Here is an 18410-nt window from a genome sequence, read left to right on the forward strand (position 1 = left end):
CATTTTCATTTTCATTTTTTTTTTTTAAAACCTTCAAATATCCCAAATTGTATTTCCAAATTTTCCCTGTAATTTATAGTGCAAATAATTAGCTTAGACAATTCAAATTAATCAAAATTAGAATTACTAGTCAATTAAACACAATTGGTGAAAACGGGAAAATATCGGACATTTAAGCACAATTCCCTGATTAATTCTAGCACAATAAACTAAGTGAAGTGAATTAGATATCGACTCATCAAAATAGACCACACTTAGTCTTTTGCACTCCTGGACAAAATCAAGACGCAGATCAAGGAATAGTTCAAAGGACTTTTAGGAAGGTGACACAGACTCAGCATACAGAAAACAAAGACTCTACAAGGACAGAAACAGAATTACACAGTTCTCCAGGAATCTGGACAGAGAAAGGAAGTAGACAATATCCAACACAGAATCAATCAGAGAAAGCAGATACTCATGAAATCATCCAAGCAATTCAAGACATGGCAAAATGATCAATCAGCTCAAGAGGTGAATCAAAAGCAACAAAACCTCACAGATGCACTATCACTGTATCTCTCAAGTGTCTCAGGTAAAGAATTTCAACTCAATGCACTCAAGAAAGCAAGCAACAATAGACTTGGCAAGCCTCTAATATCAACACTCAAACACATGCATGTTCAAATCAAAAGGTCTTTTATGGGTGTAATGGGGCCAAGGACAAGGGAGGATAAATATGGATGAGAAGTTACAAACCAAAAGAAATAGAGGAGCAATGGGGAACAAGTGTAAACACAGTCAACTCACACCCAAAACCTCTAATTCAATCCTCTTCTTGACTTCATTATTCACAAATTTTTTTTATTTTTTTTTTCTCATTTTTCTCTACTTTTTTTTTTCATCCTGTCTCTTTCCTTTTCCCTCTTTTCAAAACAAAATTGTAAAAGACAAGATACACATATATTTACCAAAACAAAACAAGAAGAGGAGCCAACTAGCCATTTCATCAGAATCCCCAAGGAGACCACACTTGTTCCCAAAACATTTCCAAAGCTCCAAAATTCCCTAAGGTTAAGGTAATCATGGTGTTTCACTTAGGGCCAGTGTATGAGCTTCAAAACAAAGAAATGAGGAAAGTATAGGCTCAAAAAGGGTTTTCAAAGAATCAGAGCAAGGTAAGCTTATTTGGCTAGAGAGGCCCAAAAACAAAACTGCCTTTATCACTTCCAAACATGCATATCAATCAAGAATTATCAACAAGAGTCAAGCCAAGGCATATGCGCAAGCAATCAAGAGACGTATCACACACAAGAAAGAACATAAAGTGGCTCAAATCTCACACAGGGTAATTGTCACAATCAATTCAACCTCTCAAACATCATAATCATCTTCCCAAGCAGAGAAAAGCAAGGATTTCAAACAAATCAGAGTATCAATGAAGTGAAAGACACATCTACAACCTAAACAAAGTCCAGAAATCAAGAGAAACATGTAAAACTGTACACAAAACAAAACCAAAACTTACCTAGAAAAGAAAAAATTTAACACGGAAAACAAAAACTAACGAAGAAAAATCAGAATCCCCCCCAATAGACCACACTTAAACTACACAGTGTCCTCAATGTGTCATAATCATAAGATCAGAAATCATAACAGTCAACAGATCATGGACAAGTGCAATAAAAGTAGGGAAAGGGGGAGAAGAGAGAAAGAAAACTCCCCTGATCATGGTGGCAGTTGCCAATTTTGGACTTTCAGGGAGATGTCTTCCACCACAGGATCCAGCAAGGAAGTTTTGAGGAAGAATTGCTTCATCCTCCAGATTTGATCTAGCAGGGAGATACCATCCACAGCTGGATCTAAGAAGTGATTGTTGATGAGCAGGTTCAACAGGTGCTTATTGATCTTGAAGCTTTTGTTAGTGTGAGCACCTTTGTTGTCTACTGTGGGTGTTTGTTGATCAAATTCATGTGTACCTCCTGCAACATGGTTAGTGCGATGTGTCTCCAAAGAAATGATATGCAGGGGTATAACACCCAATCCTAGTGTAACAGACTGAACCTCTGATACATCCTCAGAACATGAATCAATTTCAAAATCACAAGTAATATCAACGACAGACTCAGATTCATGTTCAATGCATGGAGAATAAACATTCGGATGCGACATCAAAAATTGGTTCTCATCATGCATAGAGGGAAAATTAAAATCAGACTCAACAACAATACAATCATCAGCATACCTCTCAACAACATAATCATCAACATAATCAAATTGAGGTATGCTTACCTCCTCTTCCTTGAAGATTGCTAAAGTGTGGGAAGATGAAGGTGGTCTACCTGGTTCAGGGTTACTGCTTATCTCTGCCTGCTCCTCAAAATACTCATCACTCTCCTCAGGTGCAAGAGTAGGGACATAGGATAATGGGAAAGTAGATGGCACAATAGTAAGCTCATGACTCTGTTCCTCATCTCCTATGTCGATGGCACTGACATCTTGAAATTGTTCCTGATTAAGTTGTGTGGCCATCTGCCCTATCTGGTCATTCAAGTTCTGAATGGACGCTCTGGTCTCTTGCTGAAACTGCAGGTTCTGTATGGTCAACTGCTCCAACAACTCCTGCAATGTAGGCTCAGAAATAGAAGGCTGAGGAGCTGTTTCGGCAGAAGCATCATATTGCTGACTCTGGTATTGCTGGACTGGTGGAGGCATACAAGTACTCTGGAATGGTGGTTCTTGACAATGATGCTGTGGAGCATTATACCATCCTAAGGTAGGGTCATTCCATCCAAGACCGTTGCTGTAAGCATATTGCACAAGGGAAAATTTGCTCAGAAACTGATGCTCAAGATATCCCCAATCGGTAACGGATCTCAGAGGAAGAGAGTCTTTCCAATCCTTAGCTGCTCCTTGTAATGAATGCGGAAATGCGCTCAAGAAAATGTAATCAAGAGGGACATCTGGAGGCTTCATTGAAGAGCACATGATGTGGAGCTCCTCCAAATGTCTGTGTGGGCATTCTCCTGCAAAACCATGAAACTTAGGCAACAAATGTATCAGTCCCGAGGTGAGATCGCAATGTAAATCATCATCCTTAAGTGAAACCGGCTCACAAAGAGCATTCTCAGAAATTAGAGGATGAGTCATATTGTTCTCAACATAGAAATCAGCAGAATATGAATTACAATCAGAGTAACATGCAGAAGGAGAATCATAATCAGAGGCACTAGCAAAACAAGCAGTATTCACGAAATCAAAATAGGTAGACATGGAAAAAGAAGAATACTAAAAATCACGAAACAAATAAAACACAACACATTTATACATGCAACACGCACACACAAAACAAAACATCACATCACATCACATCACATCACAACACAAGACAAAACACAACACACACAAACACAACAAAAACCTAAGACCGAACCATTGGTCCCCGGCAACGGCGCCATTTTGATGAGAGGGTCGCACCTCCCACAAAAGTTGTGCATAAAAGAATGCAGTATAGACTAGGCAGTGACTCCTAGGTCGTCTCACAAGGACCAATATTGCGGTTCAGTCTCAGATCACACACGGAAAAAGGGGGGGTTTTGTGATTTTTTTTTGGTTGCGGTAAAATTAAATTAAACTGGAAATTAAATAAAACACGACCGAATATAATTGAAAACATTAAAGTTCATGAAAACTTTTAAAGAAAACAATACAATAGATAAATATTCAAACACAATTCACCACCAAAAAGAAGAAAATCAATTCAACCTATAATGTAAACCATTCTTAGGCAAAGAAATGAAAGAAATTAAATTTTTCTCTACCATTAACCGTGACTCATGTGCTTCATTCTCTAAGAAAACCAAGTCAGCCACACTAATTTCCTCCCCTGCAAAGTGTTAATTCCAAAAATAAAAGTGGGGTAGCTTTTCTCATTTCTCATTCAGCTCAACAACGTGCTGCTTTCTCCACTTAATCACCACTCTATTCTCACCAAAACTATATTCTCCTCTTTGCTTCCAACCGTGGTAGCACGTGCTTTCTCATCCAGCGGCACCTTTAAATTAACTTTCTCCTCTTCCCAAAATCATTTACTTCCTTGCCTTTATCCACCTTCCCGTGCACACTACCTACTCCCATCAAATGAAAAATTCTCAGAGAAATAAAAGCAATGCTTCACGTGGCAGCTGCACCAAGCCGTGACACCACTCTTCTACCTAATCTACTCCTTCATTGCATAAATCAAAAAAACATTCTCCTTTCTTCCGGCATGACCCAAAATACCGTGTATTTCTCATTTTAATTGAAAGAAAATAAAAGAAATCCGCTGCACCGCTTCTGCCTCCAACTCATCATCAAACGTGCTACTCTCCACCAAAAAGCATTTCTCCTCCCTCATCCATTCTCCGTGATTTCACTGCACACATCCAATACTGCACACACCCAACCTCTTCTCCCTCTGAACGATTAAATATTGCTTTTCAAAGTGGAATAAATGCTTCCAATGACCGAACCCCTGTGATGGGACGTGCACACCACTTCATCCAATCAACATGCTCCTTCTTATAATCACTTCTTCATTTCTCGTGCTGCACTTCTTCCAGCTCCACCTAATCACTTCTTCCAGCTCCACCTAATCACTTCTTCATATGCACACTACTGCCCCAGTAATCACCGTGCTCACCACACACCTTCCATCCATGATTAAAAGCAACGCTGGAAGAAAAATAAAAACATTGTGTGAAGGAAGAAAATTGAGTGCGTGAAGTTGGAATAAAAATTAGAATTTCTTTGATTCCTCAATCACGTAACAGTTGCACACTTTCTACCATTGAAAAATAAAAAAGACGTTCAAATAAAAAAAATCCATGAGGGTGGCGGCTGAACCACTGATGAGTCAATATTTTCTCAATTTCACTTAGCTTATTGTACCGAATTTAATTAGGGAATTGTGCTTAAATGTCCAATATTTTTCCATTTTTCCTAATTGTGCTTAATTTGATCAGAAATTCTTATTTTAATTAATTTGAATTATTTGAGCTAATTATTTGCATTATTAATTGTAGGGAAATTGTTGGATAAATTTTGGGACATTAAAGAAAAATGCCACATCAATTATATTTTAAACTAAAATGATAAAGGAGGTGCAGATTTCATTTTTGGGGGTGCACATGGAGATGGACTTTCTTAAAAGAAAGCACACGCGGACAATAGGATTCATTTGGGCTTGGAGAGGATGTGCTGGATGGAATGAAGGGGTTGACGTCTAGCAAAGAAGAGAGCTCAAATCCAGAAGCCTTCAGGTCCAGCCGCGAGAATGCATTGAAGATTCTTTCTCACTCAAGAAGCATAGGATATTGTGGGACGGGATTCAAGAAAGAGCTGGAGAAAGAAGGCACCACGGCCCATGGCAGCAAGGCGTCCAGCTTGGGAGGTGTCACGGTCTGCCATCAGCACGTAGGAGAGGAGTCACCTTGCTTCAAAAAGAAAATCAAGTAAGCAAAGCAGCTACGGATGGAGCAGGCCTTCAGACGGTGTCCAGCAAGGGAAGAAAGCTTCACGGGAGTGAGGAAGCCTTCACGTCCAGCTAGCATTGAAGTGGTGTGACGGTGAGAAAAAGAGTGGTCCGGAAGGAGGGCTTCACTTGGATTCACGGGTCAGCACGTTCAATGAAGAAAGGAGTGCACAGTGTTGAAGAAAATGGGGTAACACACAGCAAGAAGTGAAGCCCACGGCTGCACGTCACGCTCCACACCTTCTACCACGTTCCAGTAGCATCCATCATTTCAACATTGTAGCACACGACCTACACTTGGCACGTCCAAGACGTCACGACCTGCACAATTCAAGTCTTCACACAGTCACAGCCCATGCGGAGCGTCCAGCAAAGCACGTCCAGGAGATGTCACCCGTCCAGCTGGGGAGAGAGGAAGACCTTCACGCGGAGAATGGGAAGCACAGGGGGTGTTCAAAGAAGCCAGCACGTTGAGAGGAAGAAGCGGGTGATTTATTGAGAGTGTAGTGTGCGGAAACGTGGAGATGGGAAGGAGCAGCATCACGTGATTTCATTTGGAGAGAAGAAATGAATTTACTTTCTTTTAAAAGCCAAGGTCAAGCTACTGCAGGGAGAATGGATTTTCATCATCATTTTATTTGCTTTTACAAAAGGAGCAGGCGTGGAGGCTCACTTTCCTTTTGGGCTTGGAGGACGTGGTGCTTCAGAGAAAAAGGGTGACATCCAGCAAAAAGAAAGTAGTGTCACGGTCCAACATCTTGGAAGTGGTGTGGGTATTGGAGAATAGGGTGACGGGCAGCAAGAACGGGAGGCACTCTTGGTCCAGCTTGCACACAGCATACAGCCCACGTGGAAACGGAGAGAAAAGGGGGGGCTTCACTGGATAGAGTTTGAGTAGGGAGAGCCGCCACGGAGCAGAGATGGAGGGCTACGAGTAGCTGGAAGGCACACGTTGGTAGAATTTTTTTTCTCGGGAGAACAAAAAGCTTTTTCATTTCTTTTGCTAGAACAGAGGCTCTCACAGTGGTTGAATTCATTTTCTTTTCTTTTAGAAAGCAAGTGATGCAGATTTCATCTTTGTAAATGCACATGGTGTAGGGTTAGAAAGAAAGAAATGTTGTTACATTTTGAATTCGCCATTTAATTTCATTTTGATCATAAAATTTTTGAGTGAAGCTTCGGTCCAGTAATGCTTCATTATTGGACAGCACAGTGACTTTCCTTTTCCTTTTAGCTGCACGGTGCATTTATTTATTTTATTGAGAAAATGAAAAAGGGGTGCTAGAATGAGGAGGGCTGTTGCGTTTCGGTTTAGGGAAGTAGCACTGATACACTTTAGAGAAGTTCGTGCACAGGAATGTGAGCTGGAAGTAGATTAGGTTGGAGTAGGTGCCACGTTCACGGGAGAAGAAGTCCAGAGATGTGTTTTATGGTTTAGCAACTTCATTTACAATTTATGCCTTTGCTTATTCTTCGATTCTCAAGTGTTTCTTCGAAATTGTATTTCAAACTAAAAGGAGTATTAATCTTTTTAATTTAAGTGTTGCATTTTAAGAGCTTTAATTGTGTTTGGATATTTATCTTTTGCATTGTTGAGTCTAGTTGTATTGTTCATCATGTTGTCTATTTCGTTCACTTTCTTTATCTTCCTACATTTTCAATTTCCTCACTTACTTTAGAGACCGTTCGATCTCAATGTAGAAGCGTTCGGTCATCTGTAGGACCGTTCGGTCTTCATGTTTTGTTCATTTATTTCAATGTTTTGTTGTATTTAACTTCCGATTTTAATTTAGTTCACCTCTAGTCACAAAAACACTTTCAAAACCCCCCCTTCGTGTTTGACCTAAGTCTCGAATCACATTTGGTCCTTGAGAGACGACCTAGGAGTCACTTCCTAGCACTATACTGCATTCTTATATGCACAACTTTTGTGGGAGGTGCGACCCTCTCATCAAAATGGCGCCGCTGCCGGGGACCAATGGTTCGGTCTTAGGTTTTTGTTGTGTTAGTGTGTGTTGTGTTTTGTCTTGTATGTTTGAGTGTGTGTGATTTGTTTGTTTAGGTTGTTTTGTGTGTTCAAAATTTTTGTGATATCGTTTCATGATTTTAGGGTGTTCTGACTTAGTGCATGACTAGGGAAAATCCTGGGCCTATACCACTCTTTGATCCTGAGATTGATAGAACTTTTCATAGGTTAGCTAGGCATTCTAGGAATTTATCTTTAGAGTCTGTTTTTGAGTCTGTTCCATTGGATACTGTGCATCCCACTGCTGAGTATTTTGTGCATACTGCATCTACTGCATCTGTTGCATCTGCACGTGATTCTGATTCTGATTCTGTTGTTTTTCACACTGAAAACAATATGGCACAACCTCCACCTCGCGAGAGGACTTTTAGGGAGATGGCTGCACCTGATTTCGATATCGAAAGCTTGTGCATCCAATATCCTGATGAGGACGTTCCATTTGTTCTCAAGACTGGACTGATCCATTTGTTGCCCAAGTTTCATGGTCTTGCAGGTGAGAGTCCTCATAAGCATTTGAAGGAATTCCACATTGTCTGTTCTAGTATGAAACCACATGATGTTCCTGAAGAGCACATCTTCTTAAAGGCATTCCCTCATTCATTGGAAAATGTTGCTAAGGATTGGTTGTATGGTTTGGCGCCTAGATCCGTCACTAGCTGGGATGATCTGAAGAGGCTGTTCTTAGATAAATTTTTTCCAGCAGCCCGGACCACAGCTATCAGAAAAGACATAACTGGGATTAGGCAGCTTGGTGGAGAGAACTTATATGAGTATTGGGAGAGATTCAAGACACTTTGTGCTAGTTGTCCCCACCATCAGATACCTGAGCATCTCCTTGTCCAGTATTTCTATGAGGGTTTGAACAACATGGACCGTGGTATGATTGATGCTGCCAGTGGTGGAGCTATTGGAGACACCACACCTGCTGAGGCCAGGCAATTGATTGAGAAGATGGCTTCCAACTCCCAGCAGTTTAGCACCAGGAATGATGCCGTTGTGGTGAGGGGCGTACATGATGTTGTTGCCCAGTCTTTATCAGCTGTTGAAAGCAAGTTGGAAGGAAAGATTGACTCTCTTACGAAGTTGGTGACATAGTTGACTACCAACCAGAGATCTGCAGCTCCATCTGCATCTGTTGCACGGCTATGTACTATTTGTCCTTCCAGTGACCACTATACAGATGCTTGTCCTTCTTTGCAGCAATCAGCTGCCTCTGATGCGCCTCAGGCTTATGCTACGAACATCTACAACAACAGGCAACAACAACAACAGCAAAATCATGACTTATCCAGCAACAGGTACAACCCAGGGTGGAGGAATCACCCCAATCTGAGATGGAACAATGCGCCACAACATCAACAGCAGGCACCACCTTTCCAGAATGCTGGAGCACCTAACAGATATGTGCCTCCACCTATGCAACAACACCAGAGGCAACAACAACAGCAACAGCAAGAGGCACCTGCCCAACCAGCTGCCCACCCTTCCACTTCGTCTGAACCTTCATTGGAAGAGTTAGTGAGACAGATGACTATGCAAAACCTGCAGTTTCAGAAAGATAACATGCAATTTCAGCAGGAGACTAGAGCTTCCATACAGAGTCTCACTAACCAGATGGGTCAGATGGCTACTCAGATAAACCAAGCGCAGTCTCAGAATTCGGATAAGTTACCATCCCAGACTGTGCAGAACCCAAGGAATGTGAGTGCCATAACCCTTAGATCAGGGAAGCAGATTTTTGTGCCTTCAGAGCCCGCTTCTACACCTACACCCATGCCTGCTACTTGTCCTAGAAAGAACGACCATGACGGTTCGAGCAAGGCATTTGAGGTGGGTGAATCTTCTTCTCCAGCCGGTGGTTCTTCTTCAGGTGGATCTTCTCCCTCTTCCACCACCACCATTGCCGCACCTTCTCCATTGGTTGACCGACCTATCCCTCTACCATTCCCTTCACGGGCACTTCCTAGCAAAAAGATGGAAGATGTGGATAAGGAAATTCTGGAGACCTTCAGGAAGGTAGAGGTGAACATACCTCTACTTGATGCCATCAAGCAGATACCGAAGTATGCCAAATTCTTGAAGGAGCTGTGCACACACAAGAGGAAGATGAAGGGAAATGAGAGGATAAGCATGGGAAGGAATGTATCTGCGCTTATTGGTAAGTCGGTCCCGCACATCCCTGAAAAGTGCAAGGACCCAGGTATATTTTGCATTCCTTGTGTGATTGGAAACAATAAATTTGAAAATGCCATGCTTGATTTGGGTGCTTCTGTTAATGTCATGCCTTTATCTATATATGCATCTTTGTCTCTGGGTCCTTTGCAAACCACGGGTGTGGTCATTCAGTTGGCCAATAGGAGTGTTACCCACCCAGCAGGTTTCATAGAGGATGTCTTGGTTAGGGTTGGTGAATTGATTTTTCCTGCTGACTTTTATGTTTTGCAAATGGAGGAGGGATTCTCTCACGGATCCGCTCCCATTATCTTAGGCAGGCCATTCTTGAAAACTGCCCGAACTAAGATTGATGTGTATGCTGGAACTTTGTCTATGGAATTTGCTGATATTGTTGTTCATTTTAATATCCTTGATGCAATGAAATTTCCAGCTGAGGACCATTCTCTGTTTAGGATCGATGCATTGGATGACATTATTGATAGATATGTTGTTGATGATTTTGATTCTTTGCATAAGAAAGAGCATTCTTTTCTATCTTCTCTACATACATGCATTGAATCTGAATTTGAGAATGAGGTTGATTTTGAAGAGAATTTTGATATCCATGATGTTGATGATGTTTTTGATATGGATGATGTTGATAATGTAATTGTCATGGATATGGATTTGGAGCGTGATGAGATAGGTGTTCCGCCTTTACCTGTGAACTCTTTGGAGTCAGAATGCACTAACCACTTTGTAGGAAGTACAAATGAATCTGACTTGCAGGCACCTACTCTTGAGTTGAAACAGCTCCCAGATAACCTCAAGTACGTGTACTTGGAGGATGATGAGAATAAACCGGTGATCATTTCCACCTCCCTTGATTCTGTTCAAGAGGAGAAGTTGCTTGGTGTGTTGAGGAAGCACAAGAAGGCCATTGGTTGGAGTTTGGCTGACATACCTGGTATTAGCCCATCCACATGCATGCATAGAATTCTTTTGGAAGATGGGGCAAGGCCAGTGAGACAGCCACAAAGAAGGCAAAACCCCGTGATCATGGACGTCATCAAGAAGGAGGTGACCAAGCTTTTGCAAGCTGGGATCATCTACCCTATTTCAGACAGTCAGTGGGTTAGCCCCATCCATGTTGTGCCCAAGAAAACTGGCCTCACTGTGGTGAAGAATGAGAGGGATGAGCTTATCCCAGCTAGAGTGCAGAACAGTTGGAGAGTCTGCATTGACTATAGGAGGCTCAACCAAGCAACCAGGAAAGATCATTTCCCCCTACCATTCATTGATCAGATGCTGGAGCGCCTGGCAGGTAAATCTCATTATTGTTTTCTTGATGGTTTTTCTGGTTACTTTCAAATAAATATTGCGCCTGAGGATCAAGAAAAAACCACATTCACCTGCCCCTTTGGCACTTTTGCCTATAGGAGGATGCCCTTTGCTCTATGCAACGCCCCTGGTACCTTCCAGCTGTGCATGCTTAGCATTTTTAGTGACTTTCTTGAGAATTGCATAGAGGTGTTTATGGATGATTTTACTGTGTATGGATCCTCCTTTGATGCATGTTTAGACAGTCTGGAAAAAGTTTTGAAAAGATGCATAGAAACAAACCTTGTTCTCAATTTTGAGAAATGTCACTTCATGGTTGGACAAGGTTTGGTTCTAGGGCATATCATTTCTGAAAAGGGAATAGAGGTAGACCCTGCTAAGATATCTGTGATTTCGCAGTTGCCTTACCCCTCTTGCGTGCGAGAGGTGCGATCTTTTCTTGGACATGCAGGTTTCTACAGGCGTTTCATCAAAGATTTCAGCAAGAAGGCGCTTCCCTTGTCCAGACTGCTGCAGAAAGATATTGATTTTTCTTTTGATGACAGATGCAAGCAGGCGTTTGACTGCCTGAAGGAAGCTTTGACTACCGCCCCTATCATTCAGGCACCGGATTGGACAGCCCCATTTGAGCTCATGTGTGATGCGTCTAATTATGCATTAGGGGCTGTCTTGACACAGAAAATTGACAAGCTGCCGAGAGTGATCTACTATGCTTCACGCACTTTGGATGTTGCCCAGGCAAATTATACCACCACTGAAAAAGAGTTGTTGGCAATTGTTTTTGCCCTTGATAAGTTTAGGTCATATTTGCTTGGATCACCTGTTATTGTGTATACTGACCATGCAGCTCTAAAGTTTCTGTTGAAAAAGGCGGAGTCAAAGCCTAGATTGATCAGGTGGATGCTACTGCTCCAAGAGTTTGACTTGCAAATTGAAGACCGGAGTGGAGCACGAAATTTGGTTGCAGACCACCTAAGCCGGATTGAAAAAGCTGAGAATGAAGCTGATGTGTTGCCCATACAGGATACCTTTCCTGACGAGAGTTTGTTGATGATTTCTTACTCTCACCCCACTCCTTGGTTTGCACACATTGTAAATTATTTGGTTGCTTCTGTTTTTCCTCCCTTAGCATCACGTGCTCAGATTGCTAAAATTAAGAGTGATGCTAAGTATTATGTTTGGGATGACCCATATCTGTGGAAGTTGTGCAGTGACCAGGTTACTAGGAGATGCATTCCGGACCATGAGATTGACTCGGTCATGCAGTTTTGTCATGCCTCCTCACCTGGTGGTCATCTGGGGATACAGAGAACAGCTCGCAGGGTGCTTGACTGTGGTTTCTATTGGCCTTCCATCTTCAAAGATGCCGAGAAGATTTGCAGCACTTGTGAGCCTTGTCAGAGAGCAGGAGGATCAATTTCACAAAGACAAGAGATGCCTCAACAACCTATGTTGTTCTGTGAGGTGTTTGATGTATGGGGTATAGATTTCATGGGTCCTTTTCCTGTTTCTTTTGGTTTCTGTTATATTCTCCTTGCTGTGGATTATGTTTCAAAATGGGTGGAAGCTAGAGCCACCAGGACTAATGATGCTCGGGTTGTTGTAGATTTTGTTAGATCTCACCTCTTTTGCAGGTTTGGAGTGCCTAGAGCAATTGTTAGTGATCAAGGAACCCATTTTTGCAACAGATCCATGCAAGCCTTGCTCAAGAAATATGGGGTGACGCACAGAGTTTCTACACCTTACCACCCCCAAACAAATGGGCAGGCTGAGATCTCCAACAGGGAGATTAAGAGGATTTTGGAGAAGATTGTCCAGCCCAACAGGAAAGATTGGAGCAATAGGTTGGACGATGCTCTTTGGGCTCACAGGACAGCTTACAAAGCACCGATAGGGATGTCTCCTTACCGGGTTGTCTTCGGAAAAGCATGTTACCTACCGGTCGAGATTGAGCATCGGGCATATTGGGCTGTGAAGATTTGCAACTTCTCCATGGACCAAGCTGGAGAGGAAAGAAAGTTGCAACTGAATGAATTGGATGAGATCCGATTGGAGGCATATGAGAACTCAAAGTTCTACAAGGAAAGGACAAAGAAGTTTCATGATAGTTCTATTGTTAGAAAGGACTTCGAGGTTGGCCAACAGGTTTTGTTGTATAACTCTAGACTCGGCCTCATGGGTGGTAAGTTGAGATCAAAATGGACTGGACCTTTTGTTGTGACTAATGTTTATCCTTATGGTGCAGTAGAGATCCAAGGTCCATCTACAGCTAAAAGCTTCAAGGTGAACGGGCATAGACTGAAGCCTTTCCTCAGCAACCCTTCTTTAGTGGATGTAGTGGTGGAGGAGACGTCTTTGGTCCACCCCACCTATCCTCCCATCTGACTCAGGGAGTTTCTTTTCTCCTTCCCTCCTCACTTTTATTGCACTTTGTCGATATCTGATGATTGTTCTGATTGTTTGATCTACTGATTGTGACACACTGAGGACATTGTGTCGTTTAAGTGTGGTCTATTAGGGGAGGTTGTTTCTTTGTTCATGTTTCGGTTTTTAGGTAGTTTGTTGTGTCTTATGTACAGTTTTGCATGCTTTTTCGTAAATTCTGGATTGTGGTTAGGTTGTCAGTTTTCCTTCACATCATTGATACTCTGAGATGTTGGATTCCTTGCTTTTCTTTGCTTGGAAGATGATCATGATGTTTGAGAGTTGAATTGATTGTGACACAAATGCCCTGTGTGAGAATTTGAGCCACTTGATGTTCTTTCTTGTGTGTGATATGTCTCTTGATTGCTTGCACATATGCCTTGGTTTGACTCTTGTTGATAATTCTTGACTGATATGCATGTTTGGAAGTGATAAAGGCAGTTTTGTTCTTGAACCTCTCTAGCCAAATAAGCTTACCTTGTTCTAATCCTTTGAAAACCCTTTTTGACCCTATACTTTCCCCCATTTCTTTATTTCGAATGCTCATACACTAGCCCTAAGTGAAAGACCATGATTACCTTAACCTTAGGGAATTTTGGAGCTTTGGAAGTGTTTTGGGAACAAGTGTGGTCTCTTGGGGGTTTCTGATGAGTTGGCTAGTTGGTTCCCCTTCTTGTTTTGCTTTGGTAAATATATGTGTATCTTGTCTTTTACAGTTTTGTTTTGAAAAGAGAGAAAAGAAAAGAGACAAGATGAAAAAGAAAAAGAAAGCAGAAAAATAGTGAAAAAAAAATGTGAATAATTGTGAATAATGGAGTCAAGAAGAGGATGGAATTAGAGGTTGTGGGTGTGTTTGAATGTGTTTACACTTGTTCCCCATTGCTCCTCTGTTCCTTATGGTTGTAGCTTCTTATCCAGATATATCCTCCCTTGTCCTTGGCCCCATTACAACCATGAAAGACCTTTTGATTTGAACATGCGTATGTGCTTGAGTGTTGATATTAGAGGCTTGCCAAGTCTGTTTGTGATTGCTTTCTTGAGTGCATTGAGTGACATTGACTTACCTTAAACACTTGAGAGAAACACCGATTGTGTGCATCTGTGAGGTTTTATTACTTTTGATTCACCTTTTGAGTTGATTGATCATTTTACCATGCTTGAAATTGCTTGGATGATTTCATGAGTATCTGCTTTCTCTGATTGATTCTGTGTTGGATATTGTCTACTACTTTTCTTTGTCCAGATAACTTGAGCACTGTGTGATTCTGTTTATTTTCTCGTGAATCTTTATTTTATTTTATTTTTGTTAGGTTGTCAGTTTTCCTTCACATCATTGATACTCTGAGATGTTGGATTCCTTGCTTTTCTTTGCCTGGAAGATGATCATGATGTTTGAGAGTTGAATTGATTGTGACACAAATGCCCTGTGTGAGAATTTGAGCCACTTGATGTTCTTTCTTGTGTGTGATATGTCTCTTGATTGCTTGCACATATGCCTTGGTTTGACTCTTGTTGATAATTCTTGACTGATATGCATGTTTGGAAGTGATAAAGGCAGTTTTGTTCTTGAACCTCTCTAGCCAAATAAGCTTACCTTGTTCTAATCCTTTGAAAACCCTTTTTGAGCCTATACTTTCCCCCATTTCTTTATTTCGAATGCTCATACACTAGCCCTAAGTGAAAGACCATGATTACCTTAACCTTAGGGAATTTTGGAGCTTTGGAAGTGTTTTGGGAACAAGTGTGGTCTCTTGGGGGTTTCTGATGAGTTGGCTAGTTGGTTCCCCTTCTTGTTTTGCTTTGGTAAATATATGTGTATCTTGTCTTTTACAGTTTTGTTTTGAAAAGAGAGAAAAGAAAAGAGACAAGATGAAAAAGAAAAAGAAAGCAGAAAAATAGTGAAAAAAAAATGTGAATAATTGTGAATAATGGAGTCAAGAAGAGGATGGAATTAGAGGTTGTGGGTGTGTTTGAATGTGTTTACACTTGTTCCCCATTGCTCCTCTGTTCCTTATGGTTGTAGCTTCTTATCCAGCTATATCCTCCCTTGTCCTTGGCCCCATTACAACCATGAAAGACCTTTTGATTTGAACATGCGTATGTGCTTGAGTGTTGATATTAGAGGCTTGCCAAGTCTGTTTGTGATTGCTTTCTTGAGTGCATTGAGTGACATTGACTTACCTTAAACACTTGAGAGAAACACCGATTGTGTGCATCTGTGAGGTTTTATTACTTTTGATTCACCTTTTGAGTTGATTGATCATTTTACCATGCTTGAAATTGCTTGGATGATTTCATGAGTATCTGCTTTCTCTGATTGATTCTGTGTTGGATATTGTCTACTACTTTTCTTTGTCCAGATAACTTGAGCACTGTGTGATTCTGTTTATTTTCTCGTGAATCTTTATTTTATTTTATTTTTGTTAGGTTGTCAGTTTTCCTTCACCTCATTGATACTCTGAGATGTTGGATTCCTTGCTTTTCTTTGCTTGGAAGATGATCATGATGTTTGAGAGTTGAATTGATTGTGACACAAATGCCCTGTGTGAGAATTTAAGCCACTTGATGTTCTTTCTTGTGTGTGATATGTCTCTTGATTGCTTGCACATATGCCTTGGTTTGACTCTTGTTGATAACTCTTGATTGATATGCATGTTTGGAAGTGATAAAGGCAGTTTTGTTTTTGAGCCTCTATAGCCAAATAAGCTTACCTTGTTCTAATCCTTTGAAAACCCTTTTTGAGCCTATACTTTCCCTCATTTCTTTGTTTTGAATGCTCATACACTAGCCCTAAGTGAAAAACCATGATTACCTTAACCTTAGGGAATTTTGGAGCTTTGGAAGTGTTTTGGGAACAAGTGTGGTCTCCTTGGGGATTCTGATGAGTTGGCTAGTTAGTTCCTCTTCTTGTTTTGTTTTTGTAAATATGTGGTGTATCTTGTCTCTTGAAATTGTGTGATGAATAGAGACAAGAAAAGAGACAGGATGAAAAAAAGAGAGCAGAAAAATAGAAAAAAAAAATGTGAATAATTGTGAATAATGGAGTCAAGAAGAGGATGGAATTAGAGGTTGTGGGTGTGTTTGAATGTGTTTACACTTGTTCCCCATTGCTCCTCTGTTCCTTATGGTTTGTAGCTTCTTATCCAGATATATCCTCCCTTGTCCTTGGCCCCATTACAACCATGAAAAGACCTTTTGATTTGAACATGCATATGTGTTTGAGTGTTGATATTAGAGGCTTGCCAAGTCTGTTGTTGTTTGCTTTCTTGAGTGCATTGAGTGACATTGATTTACCTTAAACACTTGAGAGAAACACTGATTGCGTGCATCTGTGAGGCTCTGTTGCTGTTGATTCATCTCTTGAACTGATTGACTGCTTTCCTTGTACTGAATTGTTTGGATGATTCTTTGAGTATCTGCTTTTGTTGACTCTGTGTTGGATTCTGCCTATACCTTTTACCGTCGATAATTTTGTGAGAATTGTGCAACTGTGTTCCGTTTTGGAGTCTTTGTTGTCTGTCTGTCGAGTCTGTGTCAGCTCCCTGATGTTTGAGTAGTTCCCTGGTTTTCGTCTTGGTTTTGCCCAGGAGTGCAAAAGACTAAGTGTGGTCTATTTTCATGAGTCGTTATTTCTTGAATTATATTTAGTTTATTGCACTTAAATAAACCAGGGAATTGTGTTTAATTGTTTGTTATTTCCCCGTTTTCCGAATTCTGCTTAATTTGGTCAGAAAATTGTAATTGTGCTAATTTGGGTTTTCTGAGCTGATTAAGTGCATTTTTGAAGTGCAGGAAAATTTCGGAAATACATTTTGGGACATCAGGAAGAATGCCAAATAAATTCAAGACTCTCCGCGCAGACATTTTAGAATTAATTAAATTGTAATTCAGTAGTTTAGAATTTCTGTATCAGCTTTTATATTTTGGGTCAATTTTTGGTAAATTAGAGTAGACCCAAAAATTAGAAGTTAGTGATTTAGACCTAGGTTTTTCTTTTGTGTGGACCCCATTATTAAAGGTGACCCACGGCTCTTGAAAAGCCCTAGCCGCCACTCTGCTAAAGTGTGTGTGACCTCTTTGTTTCACTCTCGGTCTCGGTTTCCTCTTGGGGCTCTCGGTTTTACACTTTTTAGTATTGGTGTGCATACGTTTTATGGAACTACTGTTACATTGAGTTTGATTTTTCAATGGGAGAGGATGCGTATATTTCATGATACTTGAAGTTTTTTTTTTGTGGATGCACTTTTATTCTACCTCTGTTCATTTTCGGTACAACATTCCAGTAGGCTGCACGCTGCCTCATTTTCTCCATTTAAAGCTCTTGGTCACAGTATCCTTGGAGAGTAGGAGCTGGCACGGTTTGGTGTAGCTTGTGTTGCGCTGGAAGAAAGGAAGCAGCAGTCGGTGTCTCGGTTATGAGCTGGAAGCAGAGAAGTGCAGATTTAGGAGCTGGATTTTGCTGGAAGCAAAACGGGGATTGAGGCTGGAATGGAAGGAGTACTGCACGGAGCTGGAAGAGAAGCGAAGCAGTGTTGGAATGAAGGGTGTTGAATGATTCGGAGTGTAGGAGAAAGAAGTGTCTCGGCTTGGGAGAAATATTGATATTTTCATAAGTATTGAGATTGGATGGAAGGGGCTGGAAGTGAGGCACGGACGTGGAGCTAAGGAGGTAAGTTGGGTGATTGGTTATGAAGAACATAGAAGCCCGAGAAGCAGCTCACGGGTTGATAAAGAGAATGTAGTGTGAAGAGATGGTGAAGCACGAAGCAAAGAGGGAATGGAGAAGTGTGCACGAAAAAGTGGAGCTGTCACGGTTTGGAAGAGAGAGCTGAATTCTTTTCACGTGTTGGAGGAGTGAAGTGCCACGGTTGGAAAGAAAGGTAGGCAAGGGAGTAATATGATTTTGGGAAGAGGAGAAAGTTGAATTGAAGTGCTGCTGGATGAGAAAGGCTACCCCACATTGATTGTAGGAAT

General features: G+C 41.2%; 1 pseudogene; it reads left to right on the plus strand.

The window, feature by feature from the left end:
• Positions 1–7619: 7619 nt before the first annotated feature.
• LOC148201056 (uncharacterized) lies at positions 7620–17991 on the plus strand (annotated as a pseudogene).
• The last annotated feature ends 419 nt before the right edge of the window (positions 17992–18410 follow it).

This window comes from Vigna umbellata, chromosome 4 (genome assembly GCF_029865625.1).
Source record: "Vigna umbellata cultivar VRB3 chromosome 4, Vumbellata_1.0, whole genome shotgun sequence".
Classification (NCBI taxonomy): domain Eukaryota; kingdom Viridiplantae; phylum Streptophyta; class Magnoliopsida; order Fabales; family Fabaceae; genus Vigna; species Vigna umbellata.